The sequence below is a fragment of the Bactrocera oleae genome, chromosome 3, assembly GCF_042242935.1.
Source record: "Bactrocera oleae isolate idBacOlea1 chromosome 3, idBacOlea1, whole genome shotgun sequence".
Taxonomy (NCBI): Eukaryota; Metazoa; Arthropoda; class Insecta; order Diptera; family Tephritidae; genus Bactrocera; species Bactrocera oleae.
The window spans coordinates 50,977,238-50,995,407 of NC_091537.1; the positions used below are offsets into that span (position 1 = coordinate 50,977,238).

At 34.2% G+C, this 18,170-nt stretch overlaps 1 long non-coding RNA gene across 15 annotated transcripts in view; it reads left to right on the forward strand.

Moving 5' to 3' along the window:
- The window catches only part of LOC138856186 (uncharacterized), a 69,382-nt gene extending 51,527 nt beyond the window's left edge, over positions 1-17,855 (forward strand). For 13 of the 15 annotated variants that reach the window (XR_011395258.1, XR_011395263.1, XR_011395264.1 and 10 more), the window contains 2 exons: positions 15,090-15,310; positions 15,368-17,855. This is a non-coding gene — a long non-coding RNA (uncharacterized lncRNA). Of the gene's footprint in view, positions 1-5,997; positions 6,026-15,089; positions 15,311-15,367 lie in introns of those variants that run through there. The other 2 variants (XR_011395256.1, XR_011395261.1) reach the window with 2 other exon arrangements.
- Positions 17,856-18,170: the final 315 nt, after the last annotated feature.

An 18,170-nucleotide genomic window follows, 5' to 3' on the forward strand; every position in this document is an offset into this window, starting at 1 on the left:
GCGCTTCAATTGCATCGAATATTTTGTTCTGATTATTCGATTAATTGCTAAATTAATTACAACATTTTCTTAATATCGAAATTCGGGCTACATCTCGCTTAAAAATTTACCAATCCCAATTTCAATGTAAAAACCTGTTTTTTTTCTGGAAGAGTACCAAATACATGTGGAAACAGCTTGCTCGTTTTTACTGACAAATCGTTTCAAGTTATTATTGGAATCGTTCCTCTTTCAATATTTTCATACATATCTCGCGTGTTCAAAATGGCTCCTGGAATAAGAAAAAGAATTAATGAAGGTGTGGTACCAAAAACGAAAGCCATTTATAAATAAAAATCTAGACGAATTGAAATTATTAAGCGAAAAAAAAACCATAACTTTTTGCGAATCGATGCAAAACCCAATGATTTTAAATAATTAAAAGTTCATTAAATTTTAACATCACCCCAACACATACATTGGACTCTCATAAGATATGTTGTATCAGCTGATTCGGTCTACGGTTTTGCGTCGGTGACTGTTTTCAGCAATAGGACAGAATGGGTGCATTCGAGCAACGTAACGGGGCATCTCGACATGCAATTAAAGATTGCTAAAAATCTGAATTGCTAACAATATTGCCAACAGATACTGCATATTGCTTATGTTTAGCAATTGATGTCTGAATATATTTCATGCCATACATTGCTAGCAATTAACTGTAATTTTGGTGGTTTGTCTCCAATTTAGCAAAGTAGTATTCAAAACATAAGTTTTAAAAATTATGGAAAATAGTTATTAAATAGAAACATATGTTTTTATGTGTATAGTTATTAGTTTAATGATAATTGTGAGCACATGTAAATGTTATTGCTCATATTTAATTATTGAATTAGTAAATAAACTATGTGCAACAATTATCTTAAACTGTGAAATTTTATTTTTCAAAAAATACATTTGTAAAACAATTAAATTTCTGTTATTTCCATTCTATAAATATACATATTTTTTTGTCATCCTCCTAAAATTTTTAAACGGTTCCAGGGAGCAAACAGGCGCTATGACTCTAGTTCAATATACATACAAGCTTAAATAGGTTCTGACAAGCCAATATAAATATGTTGCTAAGTCTCCCATACAAAATAAGTTAATAGCTTAACGTGCTGGTCAATTAAAACACTTTTATTGTAACATTTTTTGTTTATGTCTGAATACTGGCGATGCAATGCAGAATATTTAGAATAGTCGACAAGTAAACTAGTTTTTTTTTAATTTTTAAAAGCTCATTTTCTCTACAAAGAAACAAACAGTTTAAGTGTGCTATTTTTGTCATGAAATCTAAAATTCCACCACGAGATATTATGTATATATTTTTTTTTAATTTTAATTTTAATGCTTATTTGTTTTTCACCTTTAAAAATATTATTTTTTTTTTATTATTTATTATAATTATTTATATATTATGTGTATTTTCCAGCATACTAAAAAAATTCTTTTATTGTGGTAAATTATTAAAGGTAAAAAATTACATCTATGGAAAAATCTTCTAATTAAATTTCAAATAAGAAAATATGATAACGCATTGAAACCACGATTGCAAATTTTATTAAAACTAATAGAGTTAAAATAAAAACTTTTCGACGCGAATTTGCATTTTGGGCAACTCTCATCTTTTTATGCTTTGCCCAGCAACCGTCGTCATTTATAAAAGAGAGAAGCACTGAATACAACGCGTTCATTGTGGCATACCCTTTGTTTTCTGCGCTTCGTTGTTCTACGTTCACGTAAAGCGATGAAAGTTTTATGCGAATGGGCCTTTAGAGTTAGTAGTGTTGCCACCGTACCCTCATCCTATGGTATATAGTCATAGATGGTGAGATAAAAGCTTACTTCAGATGATCGATGGAAACTTTCACTTTGAGCGTTTTCGGTAAGGCAAACTGCGTAGTATGCCTGATGCAACTTCGAAAAAGCATCACTGTTGCAACAGCTTTGCTCAAAACTTGCAACATTTGAAAAGTAGTTGCACAAAAACCAACTGTGCTAGCTTAAATATTATTGTAAGTTATTTATGTAAAATATAATTTTTGTATTATTGTTTTATTATGCTTGTGGATTTTTTTTAATCTATAGGATATAGTAGAAATAAATTGCGTCAAATGTACTAAAGCTATCACTTTTGGAATAATCCGTTTGATTTCAAAACTATTCGCAATTAATAATTTTTTTTTTTTTTACACGATTCATTATCTTTTTGTACCATAATAATATAAATCAATAAGTTTGGCTATCTTACTCCTCAGTGAGAGTATTAATACTTATTCCGCACATTTTTATGTTTGAAAATACGAATTTTCAAATGCGCCGTTTTTAACAGGTTCATGCAAGGGCATCAGCTAGCATAAAATCAACAGCACAAACTACGCATTGTTGCCTTTATTTACTGAATTACCGGAAAAGCCATTTGTTTTCTTTTATTTCTATCGCAAAGTATTAAGGCGACCGGCTCAAAATTTTGTATGATCGGTGTACGTTGCTGATAATGACTCACAGAGTCATCGCGGATCAAGGTTTGGTCACAAAATATTTTATTAAGAGGACGTGGTTCTCAACTGATATGGCAAGCTCCAGTAATTTTTTGTTTCGATTTCATTACTAAGTTGCTAATTTCGATAGAGTAGAGCCGACTTCGTATTTAGGGATGCCATGATTAGTCAAATGATTAGCTTTAATCTTTTTTTTCAGAAAGCATTTTAATTACATTGAATTTTTTTTTCTGATTATTCGATGAATTACTAAATTAATCACAACATTTTCTTTATATCGAAATTACGGCTACATCTCGTTTAAACATTTACCAATACCAATTTCAATGTAAAAAACTGTTTTTTTCTGGAAGAGTTTCAAACCAAATACATGTGGAAACAGCTTGCTCGTTTTTACCGACAAATCGTTTCAAGTTATTATTGGAATCGTTCCTATTTCAATATTTTCATACATATCTCTCGTGTTCAAAATGGCTCCTGTGTACAGTAAAATTTGGAAATGTTTCACAACAACCGACGATGCAAATTTTGTAAAATGTACTTTTTGTGCGAAAAAGCAGAAGATTTCAAATAACACAACCAACATGATTCAGCAAACAAAGCTTAAGTATAAATGAATTATAATAAAAGATGCATAGATAAGTTTTTCATACATTTTCGGTGCCGCAGTCAAATACCAGCAATAATGCCGTAGCGAAAGCAATTGAAGAGAGTAATAAGGCAATACTGTTCAGTAGCAGGAGTTTGATGGAAAATATTGTAACGGATTTCTCGATAAATCGTCTACCTGTAACCTTCTCTTGAGTTCGATCACTGGATTGTTAAATAAAAGTCCCAATTTAATGGCTACACACTTAGCTTTATTTCTAATTCCAACAACTTAACACTTATTGCTCGTCATTCGAGCTTGCAACTTCTTGCTTATGTCTCAATTGTTCTTATCACGACAACACTCTAACTAGAACTGTGTTTGCTGCACAATCCGGCAGCCCTTATATAGTAAATCTGTAAAAAAGACGAACTCAAACCAGTATATGATGGTGTGTTGGAAGAATATCTCCATTTAGACCACATGGAGGAAGTAAGTCCATGCGAAAAAATCATCAACGGCAAATACCACTCATTTTACTTGCCGCATCATGCAGTGGTAAAGCCAGACAAAAAAACAACTAAAGTAAGAGTTGTTTTTAATGCATAAAGATCTACTAGCTCGGGGAATTCCCCACGCTCCAACCAGATTTAATGCTACTCATTTTAAATTGGCGTATATTCAAATACGCACATAACGGAGACGTCGAAAAAATGTGTAGGCAAATAGTCGTACATAAAGACGATCAAGATTTTCAGCGAATTATTTTCCGAAAATCTCCCAATAGTCCACTACGCGACTATAAACTTAAAACAGTTACCTTTGGCGTCAACTGTGCTCCATATTTAGCCATTCGAACACTCCACGAACTGGCAGAAAACACAAAATCAGAATTTCCTCTGGCAACCAAAGTGTTAAAAACACAAACATATGTAGACGATATCTTGTCTGGAAGTCACAGTCTTCCACAAGCATACGAGTCACTCTCACAAGTGGTAAAAGCCCTCAAAACCGCAGGGTTTCCGTTGAAAAAGATAAGCTTTGTACTAACCTGACGAAGGAGGGTCTTCTTGCGGCATTTGCTCGTTTCGTCGGTCGACGCGGCTTCCCATCGAAGATCATGAGCGATAATGGTAAAACAATTATTGGCGCTCAAAGAGCCACCGAAAAACAATGTGTGGACTTTATCAAACAAGTCTCACCTGAGATTGTACAAAAGTACGCGCCCCAAGGCATTAATTGGCAATTCATCCCCCCAAGCGCTCCTCATATGGGTGGTTTATGGGAATCAGCTGTAAAAATCTTCAAATCCCACTTCAGAAAAGTAGCTGGAAATTACAAATTCAATTACGAAGAAATCACGACATTATTAATTCGAATTGAAGCCGTTCTCAATTCACGGCCTTTTTCAATCCTTTCGCAAGATCCCTCCGATTTCACAGCCTTAACTCCAGGGCACTTTCTCAAAGGAACACCCATTCTGGCCATACCTGAGCCAGGCTTGGAGTCGCTATCCTTATTAAATCGCTGGGAAAGAATTAAAATTCTCCATCACGATTTCAGCCGTCGATGGAAAGAAGAATACATAAAGGATCTCCATAAACGATACCGTTGGAAGACTCCTGAACAAGCACCAAAACTTGGAGATTGTGTCATCATCCATGATGATTGTCTACCCCCTACCGAATGACGGCTTGGGCGCATTGAAAAGCTACATTACGGCTCCGACGGTCACGTACGAGTGGTTGATCTTCGTACACAAATCGAAATGCTAACCACACCGCTCGTGAAGCTATGCTTTCTCCCAACCGCCGATAATTGCGACACAGCAAATCGCAAACAATCAACCGATACTACCGCAATACAATAAAATAATCAAATCAAGAAGCAAAAAACCGAAAAACTCGTTAATAACCGTTAAAAATAACAAATAACTAATAAAAAAATGGTCGATCAATACGATGACCCATTCATGCCACATAACGTGGCACGAGCATCCATATCCTTTATATGACAAATCTGCATAATTAAACAACTCGTGCCACGCACGGGGCCTACCCCAACGCCCCGATCTGCAGCTGCAGCTGCCCCTGCAAGCGCATCTGCAACGACACCGATGTCAGCACCAATTCCTCGCGGTGGCACGCGACCTTCACCGACGCTATCATCGCCGCCTTCAGAGGCACCTCGTATACGATGTCCCATTTGTCGGCGCCCACATCGCCTGCAACATTGTGGGATTTTCAGAAGTATGCGACCATTGCAACGACAGCAAGTTGCCCAGGCACACGGGCACTGTCTAAACTGCCTACCGCACACGCATGGGACTCAAAAGTGTGTGTCCACGGGTCTGTGCCAAATTTGCAGCAGACCACATCACACACTACTTCATCGCATCTCGAGGCGCGACGTTGGTCAGCCACCTACTCTGCGAAGCCGCGCAACAGGACCTCGACCCTCAACTCGTGTGGTACACCCGCGGAATGTAACACCACGGCGTCGACAGCCTAGACCGCCACCACGTCGTTCCAATGGTCTGAGCAGCGTTGTGGAAACGTTACAACAGCTGCAGAGACTACTAGGCTAATAATTTGCCTAGGGGGGTCGGGATGGCTAAATGACCACTCAATCCCCCCGCACCGTAAGACACTGTCACACTACACCAATTCACATCCACTTCACCACACCTACTTACCATACATTCCACATCACTACACCATGCACCAACACGCACACAAATACAACTTAACACCGATCACACCACCATGAAGACATCAACAGATATATAAGGGACTAAAAGAAGGATCCCGCTTCCCTTTTTACATCGACTCGCTAGCGATCAGTTCTTTGAGCACCCGCCTAAATCAAGTCTCTTTCTTTTTTAATCATTATTTGCTAACGGTGAGTGAAGGTAAAATTAACTTATTAGTTACTTAAATACTACATTTATAATATAAATCGATAATTTTGGCTATCTTACTCGTCACTGTGAATATTAATAAGTATTTCGCACATTTTTATGTTTGAAAATGCAAACTTTCAAATGCGCCGATTTTAACAGGTTCATGATGATGCCCATGCATGAACCATCATCAATTCCACAGCGCATCGTTGCCTGTATTTACTGAATTACCGAAAAAGCCATTTGTTTTCTTTAATTTTTGAATGGGCGGTGTACGGTGATGATAATGACTCAGCCATCGCGGATCAAGGTTTGGTCACAAAATATTTTATTAAGAGGACGTGGTTCTCACTTGATATGGCAAGCTGCAGTAATTATTCTATTCCGATTTCATTACTACGTTGCTAATTTCGACGTAGTGGAACCGACTTCGTATCTAGGGATAGCAAGATTAATCAAATGATTAGCTTTAATCGCGTATTTTTCTTTAGAAAGCGCTTCAATTGCATCGAATATTTTGTTCTGATTATTCGATTAATTGCTAAATTAATTACAACATTTTCTTAATATCGAAATTCGGGCTACATCTCGCTTAAAAATTTACCAATCCCAATTTCAATGTAAAAACCTGTTTTTTTTCTGGAAGAGTACCAAATACATGTGGAAACAGCTTGCTCGTTTTTACTGACAAATCGTTTCAAGTTATTATTGGAATCGTTCCTCTTTCAATATTTTCATACATATCTCGCGTGTTCAAAATGGCTCCTGGAATAAGAAAAAGAATTAATGAAGGTGTGGTACCAAAAACGAAAGCCATTTATAAATAAAAATCTAGACGAATTGAAATTATTAAGCGAAAAAAAAACCATAACTTTTTGCGAATCGATGCAAAACCCAATGATTTTAAATAATTAAAAGTTCATTAAATTTTAACATCACCCCAACACATACATTGGACTCTCATAAGATATGTTGTATCAGCTGATTCGGTCTACGGTTTTGCGTCGGTGACTGTTTTCAGCAATAGGACAGAATGGGTGCATTCGAGCAACGTAACGGGGCATCTCGACATGCAATTAAAGATTGCTAAAAATCTGAATTGCTAACAATATTGCCAACAGATACTGCATATTGCTTATGTTTAGCAATTGATGTCTGAATATATTTCATGCCATACATTGCTAGCAATTAACTGTAATTTTGGTGGTTTGTCTCCAATTTAGCAAAGTAGTATTCAAAACATAAGTTTTAAAAATTATGGAAAATAGTTATTAAATAGAAACATATGTTTTTATGTGTATAGTTATTAGTTTAATGATAATTGTGAGCACATGTAAATGTTATTGCTCATATTTAATTATTGAATTAGTAAATAAACTATGTGCAACAATTATCTTAAACTGTGAAATTTTATTTTTCAAAAAATACATTTGTAAAACAATTAAATTTCTGTTATTTCCATTCTATAAATATACATATTTTTTTGTCATCCTCCTAAAATTTTTAAACGGTTCCAGGGAGCAAACAGGCGCTATGACTCTAGTTCAATATACATACAAGCTTAAATAGGTTCTGACAAGCCAATATAAATATGTTGCTAAGTCTCCCATACAAAATAAGTTAATAGCTTAACGTGCTGGTCAATTAAAACACTTTTATTGTAACATTTTTTGTTTATGTCTGAATACTGGCGATGCAATGCAGAATATTTAGAATAGTCGACAAGTAAACTAGTTTTTTTTTAATTTTTAAAAGCTCATTTTCTCTACAAAGAAACAAACAGTTTAAGTGTGCTATTTTTGTCATGAAATCTAAAATTCCACCACGAGATATTATGTATATATTTTTTTTTAATTTTAATTTTAATGCTTATTTGTTTTTCACCTGTAAAAAAATTATATTTTTTTTATTATTCATTATAATTATTTATATATTATGTGTATTTTCCAGCATACTAAAAAAATTCTTTTATTGTGGTAAATTATTAAAGGTAAAAAATTACATCTATGGAAAAATCTTCTAATTAAATTTCAAATAAGAAAATATGATAACGCATTGAAACCACGATTGCAAATTTTATTAAAACTAATAGAGTTAAAATAAAAACTTTTCGACGCGAATTTGCATTTTGGGCAACTCTCATCTTTTTATGCTTTGCCCAGCAACCGTCGTCATTTATAAAAGAGAGAAGCACTGAATACAACGCGTTCATTGTGGCATACCCTTTGTTTTCTGCGCTTCGTTGTTCTACGTTCACGTAAAGCGATGAAAGTTTTATGCGAATGGGCCTTTAGAGTTAGTAGTGTTGCCACCGTACCCTCATCCTATGGTATATAGTCATAGATGGTGAGATAAAAGCTTACTTCAGATGATCGATGGAAACTTTCACTTTGAGCGTTTTCGGTAAGGCAAACTGCGTAGTATGCCTGATGCAACTTCGAAAAAGCATCACTGTTGCAACAGCTTTGCTCAAAACTTGCAACATTTGAAAAGTAGTTGCACAAAAACCAACTGTGCTAGCTTAAATATTATTGTAAGTTATTTATGTAAAATATAATTTTTGTATTATTGTTTTATTATGCTTGTGGATTTTTTTTAATCTATAGGATATAGTAGAAATAAATTGCGTCAAATGTACTAAAGCTATCACTTTTGGAATAATCCGTTTGATTTCAAAACTATTCGCAATTAATAATTTTTTTTTTTTTACACGATTCATTATCTTTTTGTACCATAATAATATAAATCAATAAGTTTGGCTATCTTACTCCTCAGTGAGAGTATTAATACTTATTCCGCACATTTTTATGTTTGAAAATACGAATTTTCAAATGCGCCGTTTTTAACAGGTTCATGCAAGGGCATCAGCTAGCATAAAATCAACAGCACAAACTACGCATTGTTGCCTTTATTTACTGAATTACCGGAAAAGCCATTTGTTTTCTTTTATTTCTATCGCAAAGTATTAAGGCGACCGGCTCAAAATTTTGTATGATCGGTGTACGTTGCTGATAATGACTCACAGAGTCATCGCGGATCAAGGTTTGGTCACAAAATATTTTATTAAGAGGACGTGGTTCTCAACTGATATGGCAAGCTCCAGTAATTTTTTGTTTCGATTTCATTACTAAGTTGCTAATTTCGATAGAGTAGAGCCGACTTCGTATTTAGGGATGCCATGATTAGTCAAATGATTAGCTTTAATCTTTTTTTTCAGAAAGCATTTTAATTACATTGAATTTTTTTTTCTGATTATTCGATGAATTACTAAATTAATCACAACATTTTCTTTATATCGAAATTACGGCTACATCTCGTTTAAACATTTACCAATACCAATTTCAATGTAAAAAACTGTTTTTTTCTGGAAGAGTTTCAAACCAAATACATGTGGAAACAGCTTGCTCGTTTTTACCGACAAATCGTTTCAAGTTATTATTGGAATCGTTCCTATTTCAATATTTTCATACATATCTCTCGTGTTCAAAATGGCTCCTGTGTACAGTAAAATTTGGAAATGTTTCACAACAACCGACGATGCAAATTTTGTAAAATGTACTTTTTGTGCGAAAAAGCAGAAGATTTCAAATAACACAACCAACATGATTCAGCAAACAAAGCTTAAGTATAAATGAATTATAATAAAAGATGCATAGATAAGTTTTTCATACATTTTCGGTGCCGCAGTCAAATACCAGCAATAATGCCGTAGCGAAAGCAATTGAAGAGAGTAATAAGGCAATACTGTTCAGTAGCAGGAGTTTGATGGAAAATATTGTAACGGATTTCTCGATAAATCGTCTACCTGTAACCTTCTCTTGAGTTCGATCACTGGATTGTTAAATAAAAGTCCCAATTTAATGGCTACACACTTAGCTTTATTTCTAATTCCAACAACTTAACACTTATTGCTCGTCATTCGAGCTTGCAACTTCTTGCTTATGTCTCAATTGTTCTTATCACGACAACACTCTAACTAGAACTGTGTTTGCTGCACAATCCGGCAGCCCTTATATAGTAAATCTGTAACAAAGCATTGCTTCTACAACATCCTGGCAACTACGAATTCGCTAACTAGTTGCTTCTGGCAGTTTATCGTTGATTCGATTTTGTTCTATCATCCGTGTGCGAGGACACCTGCGCTGACATACGCACGTCCAGCTCTTTCGACTGTAAGGACCCGTGTCCGCTCGTTCAGTTCTTCCGACTGCGAGGACACTTGTGCTGGTATACAAGCTTCTTGCTCTTCATACTGTGAAGACAATGGTTCACACGCTTCCTCCACATCCAACTGTGAGTATACCTGCGCTGACATATGCACGTCCAGCTCTTTCGATGCTGACAACTGTGCTGAAAAATCCTCAAAGAACGATTCCAACGCAGCACAAATAACCTCTACTGAATATTGAGTCACTTCCTTCTCTTGTTTCTTTGTTGTCTCTTCCTCTAATTCCGATCGAAAGACATATTCCTCAACATTAATGTTCTATGCTTCTATGGCTCTTGATATCGTTGATTCGATTTTGTTCTAGCATCCGTGTTCGTCCCGATTAGACATATTTGCGGTACCAAACACAAAGCTTTTATGTCCCCCATTTCGTCTTCTAGGCTGGTGTTGACATCGTTAGTTTCTGGTACATCCATTGATTTAAAGCTGACTCGAAATTCCATTCTTGATCAGAACGTAACTCCATTGAAACACCGAATCTCGTTACCCACTTGTTGATGAATGCCTCCGCCACTGGTTTAGTCTCTTGGTTAGGATTTGTGTATACTTGTGGCCATTCATTGAAATGGTCCTTGACTACCAAAACATGACTATTTCCTAATTTATTGGTGGGGAATGGACCATCTTCATATACGCCTATTTTCTCAACTGGCGCACGCGAATTGTGCTGTTTCATCTGCCCATGATTCCTGGACCTTGATCCTTTAGCTACAATGTTGTCAGCATATTTCGCAATCCTTTCTATAGCTGATTGACAACCAGTCCAATAAAACCTTTGCTTCAAATGAATGAATGAATGAATTGAATTGGTATATAAACTATATGCAACAATTATCTTAAACTGTGAAATCTTATTTTTCCAAAAAATACATATGTAAAACAATTAAATTTCTAATGTTTCCAGTCTACACATATATATTTTAACAGTTCAATATACATACAAGCTAAGATAGGTTTTGACAAGCCAATATAAATATGTTGGCTAAGTCTCCCATACAAAATAAGTTAAGCGCTTAACGTGCTGGTCAAATAAAACACGTCTATTGTAACATGTTTTGTTTATGTCTGAATACTGTCGATGCAATGCAGAATATTTAGAATAGTCGACAAGTGAACTAAAGTTTTTTTTTTAATTTTTAAAAGTTCGATTTTTATTTTTTCTACAAAGTAACAAACAGTTTTAGTGTGCTATTTTTGTCATGAAATCTAAAATTCCGCTACGAGATATTATGTATAATTTTCTTTTAAATTTTAATTTTAATGCATATTTGTTTTTCACCTGTGAAAAAATTATATTTTGTATTATTATTCATTATAATTATTCATATATTATGTGTATTTTCCAGCATACTAAAATAATTCGGCTACTGTGGTAAATTATTAAAGGTCAAAAATTACATCTATGGAAAAATCTTCTAATTAAATTTCAAATAAGAAAATATGATAACGCATTGAAACCACGATTGCAAATTTTATTAAAACAAATATAGGCACTTATAAGGATATAAGTATATATTTACATATGTATGTAGCTAGTTGAATAATGACAGATAGCACACCCAAAACGTATTATGGCCAACTTTTGCCTCGATTTACGTCGGTCGACATTTTGACAGAACATTATCATTTAAATTTTCTGTACGCTTTTGAACGAATACGTTCACATAAAAAGTTTTCGACGCGAAGCCAAGCAAAATGTTGGGCAACTCTCATCTTTTTATGCTTTGCCCAGCAGCCGTCGTCATTTATATAAGAGAGAAGCACTGAATACAACGCGTTCATTGTGGCATACCCTTTGTTTTCTGCGCTTCGTTGTTTCAGTATGAACTGTCACGTAAAGCGAGGAGAGTTGTATGTGAATGGGTCTTTAGAGTTGGTAATGTTGCCACCGTACCCTCTCCCTATAGTATATAGTCGTAGGTGGTGAGATAAAAGCTCACTTCAGACGATCAATGGAAACTTGCACTTCAAGAGTTTTCGGTAACGCAAACTGCGTAGTATGCATGCAACCATTTCATAAAAGCAAACCTGGCAGCTTTGCGAAAATTGAAACTTCGAAAAAGCATCACTGTTGCAACAACTTTGCGCACAACTTGCAACATTTGAAAAGTAGTGTTTGCAACAACAAAAACCAACTGTGCTAGCTAAAATAGTATTGTAAGTTATTTATGTTAAATATAATTTTTGTATTATTGTTTTATTATACTTGTCTATTTGTTTTAATTTATAGTATAATATATATAATAAATAGATTGCGTCAAATGCACCAAAGTTATCACATTTGGAATAATCCGTTTGATTTCAAAACTATTCGCAATTAATAAATTTCTTTTTTTTTTTTACACGATTCATTATTTTTTTGTACCCTACTAATATAAATCGATAATTATGGCTATCTTACACCTCAGTGAGAATATTAATAAGTATTTCGCACATTTTTATGTTTGAAAAAGCAAATTTTCAAATGCGCCGTTTTTAACAGGTACATGCAAGGGCATCAGCCAGCATAAAATCAACAGCGCCATTGGTTTTATTTTATTTCTATCGCAAAGTATTAAGGCGAACGGCTCAAAATTTTGTATGGTCGGTGTATGGTGCTGATAATGACTCACAGAGTCATCGCGGATCAAGGTTTGGTCACAAAATATTTTGCTAAGAGGACGTGGTTCTCATCTGATATGACAAGCTCCAGTAATTTTCTGTTTCGATTTCATTACTACGTTGCTAATTTCGACGGAGTAGAACCGACTTCGTATTTAGGGATGCCATGATTAATCAAATGATTAACTTTAATATTTTTCTTCAGAAAGCATTTTAATTACATCGAATTTTTTGTTGTGATTATCGATGAATTACTAAATTAATCACAACATTTTCTTTATATCGAAATTCGGGCTACATCTCGCTTAAAAATTTACCAATCCCAATTTCACTGTTTTTTTCTGGAAGAGTTTCAAACCAAATACATGTGTAAGCAGCTTGCTCGTTTTACCGACAAATCGTTTCAGGTTATTATTGGAATCGTTCCTCTTTCAATATTTTTATACATATCTCGCGGTTTCAAGATGGCTCTTGTGTACAGTAAAATTGGAAATGTTTCACAACAAAAGACGATGCAAATTTTGTAAAATGTACTTTTTGTGCGAAAAAGCAGAAGATTTCAAATAACACAACCAACATGATTCAGCAAATAAAGCTTAAGTATAAATGAATTATAATAAAAGATGCATAGATAAGTTTTTCATACATTTTCGGTGCCGCAGTCAAATATCAGCAATAATGCCGTAGCGAAAGCAATTGAAGAGAGTAATAAGGCAATACTGTTCAGTAGCAGGAGTTTGTTGGAAAATAAGTATATTTATTATGTCAGTTTTGTACAATATCATATATGTAATGTATGCGGTTATAATCTATATAAAAAATTGAAATGAAGCTATTTCATTTTTTAACATTAACGATTATTCGATTAATATCTTGCAATTAATTGAAATCACTGTTTTGCTTCTACAATTAATTATTTGATTCATTAATAGCTTAATAATTTGGTTTGTTTGTTGCCATTCCTAGTCGTCTATATAAAGACCCTTGGATACGATCAAATTATTGCTTCAAGCATTACATATGCGTGGGGGAACTTCATTTGTACCTGCCCTCAAGGATTCAAGGTGTGGTACCAAAAACGAAAGCTATTTACAGATGAAAGTCTTCTAGAATAATTGAAATTATCAAGCGAAATCGATTCGATTCAAAGCCCATGATTTTAAATAATAAAAAGTTCATTTAATTTTAACATCAACCCAACACATATATTGGGGTCTCATAAGACTCTCATAAGTATCAGCTGATTCGGTCTACGGTTTTGCGTCGGTGACTGTTTTGGGTGCGTTCGCGCAATATTGCCAATAGAGACTGCATATTGCTTATGTTCAGCAATTGATGTCTGAATATATTTCATGTCATACATTGCTAGCAATTAACTGTAATTTTGGTGGTTTGACAGAGCAGTTTTAATTTGTACACTAATTTTGAATAGGCAACATGTACATGCGTTATGCCAGCAAGGATGAAATTCCAATATTTTATGTTTTGTTGCGTGAACTCCAATTTAGCAAAGTAGTATTCAAAACATAAGTTTTAAAAATTATGGAAAATAGTTATTAAATAGAAACATATGTTTGTATGTGTATGGTTATTAGATTAATGATAATTGTGAGCATATGTAAACATTATTGCTCATATTTAATTATTGAATTGGTAAATAAACTATATGCAACAATTATCTTAAAATATGAAATCTTATTTTTCCAAAAAATACATTTTTAAAAAAGTTTTATTTCCAATTTTACCATTCAATACATATATATATTGTCATCCTCATAACATTTTTAAACGGTTCAAGGGCGCAATCAGGCGCTATGACTCTATTTCAATAAACATACAAGCTAAGATTAAGATAGGTTTTGACAAGCCAATATAAATATGTTGGCTAAGTCTCCCATATAAAATAAGCTAATAGCTTAACGTGCTGGTTAAATAAAACAGACCTATTGTAACATTTTTTGTTTATGTCTGAATACTGTCGATGCAATGCAGAATATTTAGAATAGTCGACAAGTAAACTAGTTTTTTTCAACGTTTAAAAGCTCGAGTTTTATTATTTCTACAAAAACAAACAGTTTTAGTGTGCAATTTTTGTGGTGAAATCTAAAATGCCGTCCACTACGAGATATTATGTATAATTTTTTTTTTAATTTAGATTTTAATGCATATTTGTTTTACACCTGTAAAAATATTATATTTTGTGTTATTATTATTCATTATTCATATACTATGTGTATTTTCCAGCATTCTAAACCAAATTCAGCTATTGTGGGACCACCCCCCCCCTCCACCACCGCCACCTCTTTTACAAACTGAATATATACCTCAAGGCTCTGGAGTGGACGTAACTTCTACTATAAATGGGGACGTTAATAATAGAATTACTGAAGAGACAGTTGATAAGAAAAAGCACTTGCCCCCATTTTACGATTCCCGGACCGATCTTATGAAAGCAATTCGGGATGGTAAAATGCATTTATCTGTAAGGTATTTCTTATTATTAATTAATATTTTGTGTTTAGGTATTACTCTTAGGAAAGTGGAGAAATGTGAGCAAAAGGAAATCGAAAGGAACACGGCCTTACATGATGTAGCTTCTATTTTGGCTAGACGAGTTGCCATTGAACTTTCCGAATCGGAGGAATCAGATTCTGATGATGATAGTGAAGGATGGATGGAATCAACGGAAAACTCAGCATAACTTTTTATATTACATTGATCAGTGTAATCAGAATAGCACAAAGGCAATTAAATTTGAGAGTAATCTATGTGCTTCATTTAGTAATTATTCGTATATGTAATTTCCATTATAAAAGATTTTCGGTAAATTAAACGTCAAAAATTTCATCAATGAAAAAATCTTCTAATTAAATTTTAAATAAGAAAATGTGATCACGCATTGAAACCACGAATGCAAATTGCATTAAAACTAATAGAGGCACTAATAAGGATAATATATACACATAGCCCATAAAATCTGGGTTCACCCGAAACATTTTTTTAAGTGAAGTAAAAACACAATGTAAATAGATAATTCAGTTCAAATTTTCTGCATGTATTTCTTCTTTATATTCTTTAGTTCAATATGCAAAACAAAAATGTATATTCCAATTTTCAAAGCAATGTATATTCCAATTTTCAGAACAAGTAAACATAGGCACCATTGAGTCTGCGTTCAGCTAGCTTGAATTGAAAATACCGTTACTTCTCATGAATTTGTTCGTTCTTTTTGCGTAGATTCTATTGTGTCTTAATATAATTAGTCGTTTAAAGAGCTCGGGACGCGTTTTAATAATATTTAAAAAAATGGAAACCAAAGATTATAAGAAAATTATAATTAAGTTGTGGAAAGATGGCGAAAGTTTCAGAATAATTGGGCAAACTATTGGAAGAACGTATTCTTCTGTCCGGGGCGTCAAACAATTAAAAAAAAAACGGAATTTTAAAGTCAAAACCGCGATCTGGCCGTCCGAAAATATTATCAGCCCGGGAAGAACGGAAAATAATAAATATGGTGAAAGTTAACCCTCGAATTACGTCCACAAAGATTATTGGAAACGTAAATATAACCAAGAAAATTTTGCATTTTTGGCATAAATTGTGTGGCGCAAGTCTGGAACTGCCCTTGAAAAGCAAAATCTTGTTGGTACAGTTAAACACGAAGGTGACGGAATTATGGTGTGGGGTTGCATGGCGGCTGGTTGTTGTGGGTCAGCTTGAAATTATTGAATCCACAATGGATAAACGGGGTTATTTGAACATTTTAAAAAAACAATTTGAAAAAAAGTGCAGAGAATCTTGGATTATCTTCGACGTTTTGGTTCCAACAAGATAATGACCCGAAGCATACTGGGAAATAGTTAGACTTTGGCTCTTGTACAATGCTCCTAGACAACTTAAAACGCCCCCTCAATCACCTGACCTCAATCCTATTGAGCAGCTATATCTATAGGATCTGTTGGAAAAAAGAATTCGTCAGCATACAATAACAAGTAAAGAGGCTTTGCGAAGTGTTATGAGATAAGTTAGTAAGATCAATGCCAAATCGATTGAGCGAGGTTTTAAAACAACGCAGCTATCCAACAAATTATTGAATTTAAATTTTCTTTATCATTTTTAATACTTTTGTAACTAATTTTAAAGCGGAACGCAGACTTAATGGTGCCTATGTTTACTTCTCCTTACACTAAAATCCCGTTATCACAAAAATGAAAATAGGAATATACATTTTTGTTTTTGGATTTTGAACTTAAGAATATAAAGAAAAAAACATGTAGAATATTTGAACTGAATTACCTATTTACATTGTGTTTTTACTTCACTTAAAAAATAGTGTCGAGTAAACGCAGACTTTATTGGCTATGTGTATGTGCATATATACATAGCTAGTTGTAATAATGACTCGCGCTATGTCCCCAAAACGTATTATGGTCAACTCACCTAGAACTTTTGCTTCGCTTTAGGTCAGTCATTTATATTTTTTTGCTTTGCGCAGCAACCGTCGTCAATTTTTTAAGAGAGAAGCACTGAACGCGTTGTTCATTGTGGCATACCCTTTTTTTCTGCGCTTTGTTATTTCAGAAGGAACTGTCACGTAAAGCGAGTAAAGTTGTATGTGAATGGGCCTTTATAGTTGGAGGTGTTGCCACCGTACCGTCATCCTATGGTATACAGTCGGTGGTGGTGAGATAAAAGCTCACTTCAGACGATCGATGGAAACTTTCACTTTGAGCGTTTTCAGTAACGCAAACTGCGCAGTATGCATGATGCAACCATTTCAAAATATCAAACCTGGTACCTTTGCCATAATTGAAACTTCGAAAAAGCATCATTGTTGTAATTGTTGCGTAAAACTTGCAACATTTGAAAAGTAGTTGTACCCAAATCAACTGTGTTAGCTTAAATATTATTGTAAGTTATTTATTTTAAATATAATTTGTATACTATTGTTTATAATCCGTTTGATTTCAAAACTATTCGGAATTAATAAATTTCTTTTTTTTTACACGATTCATTATATTTTTCTACATGGCTAAATGACCACTCAATCCCCCCGCACCGTAAGACACTGTCACACTACACCAATTCACATCCACTTCACCACACCTACTTACCATACATTCCACACCTACATACCATACATTCCACACCTACATACCATACATTCCACACCTACATACCATACATTCCACATCACTACACCATGCACCAACACGCACACAAATACAACTTAACACCGATCACACCACCATGAAGACATCAACAGATATATAAGGGACTAAAAGAAGGATCCCGCTTCCCTTTTTTCATCGACTCGCTAGCGAT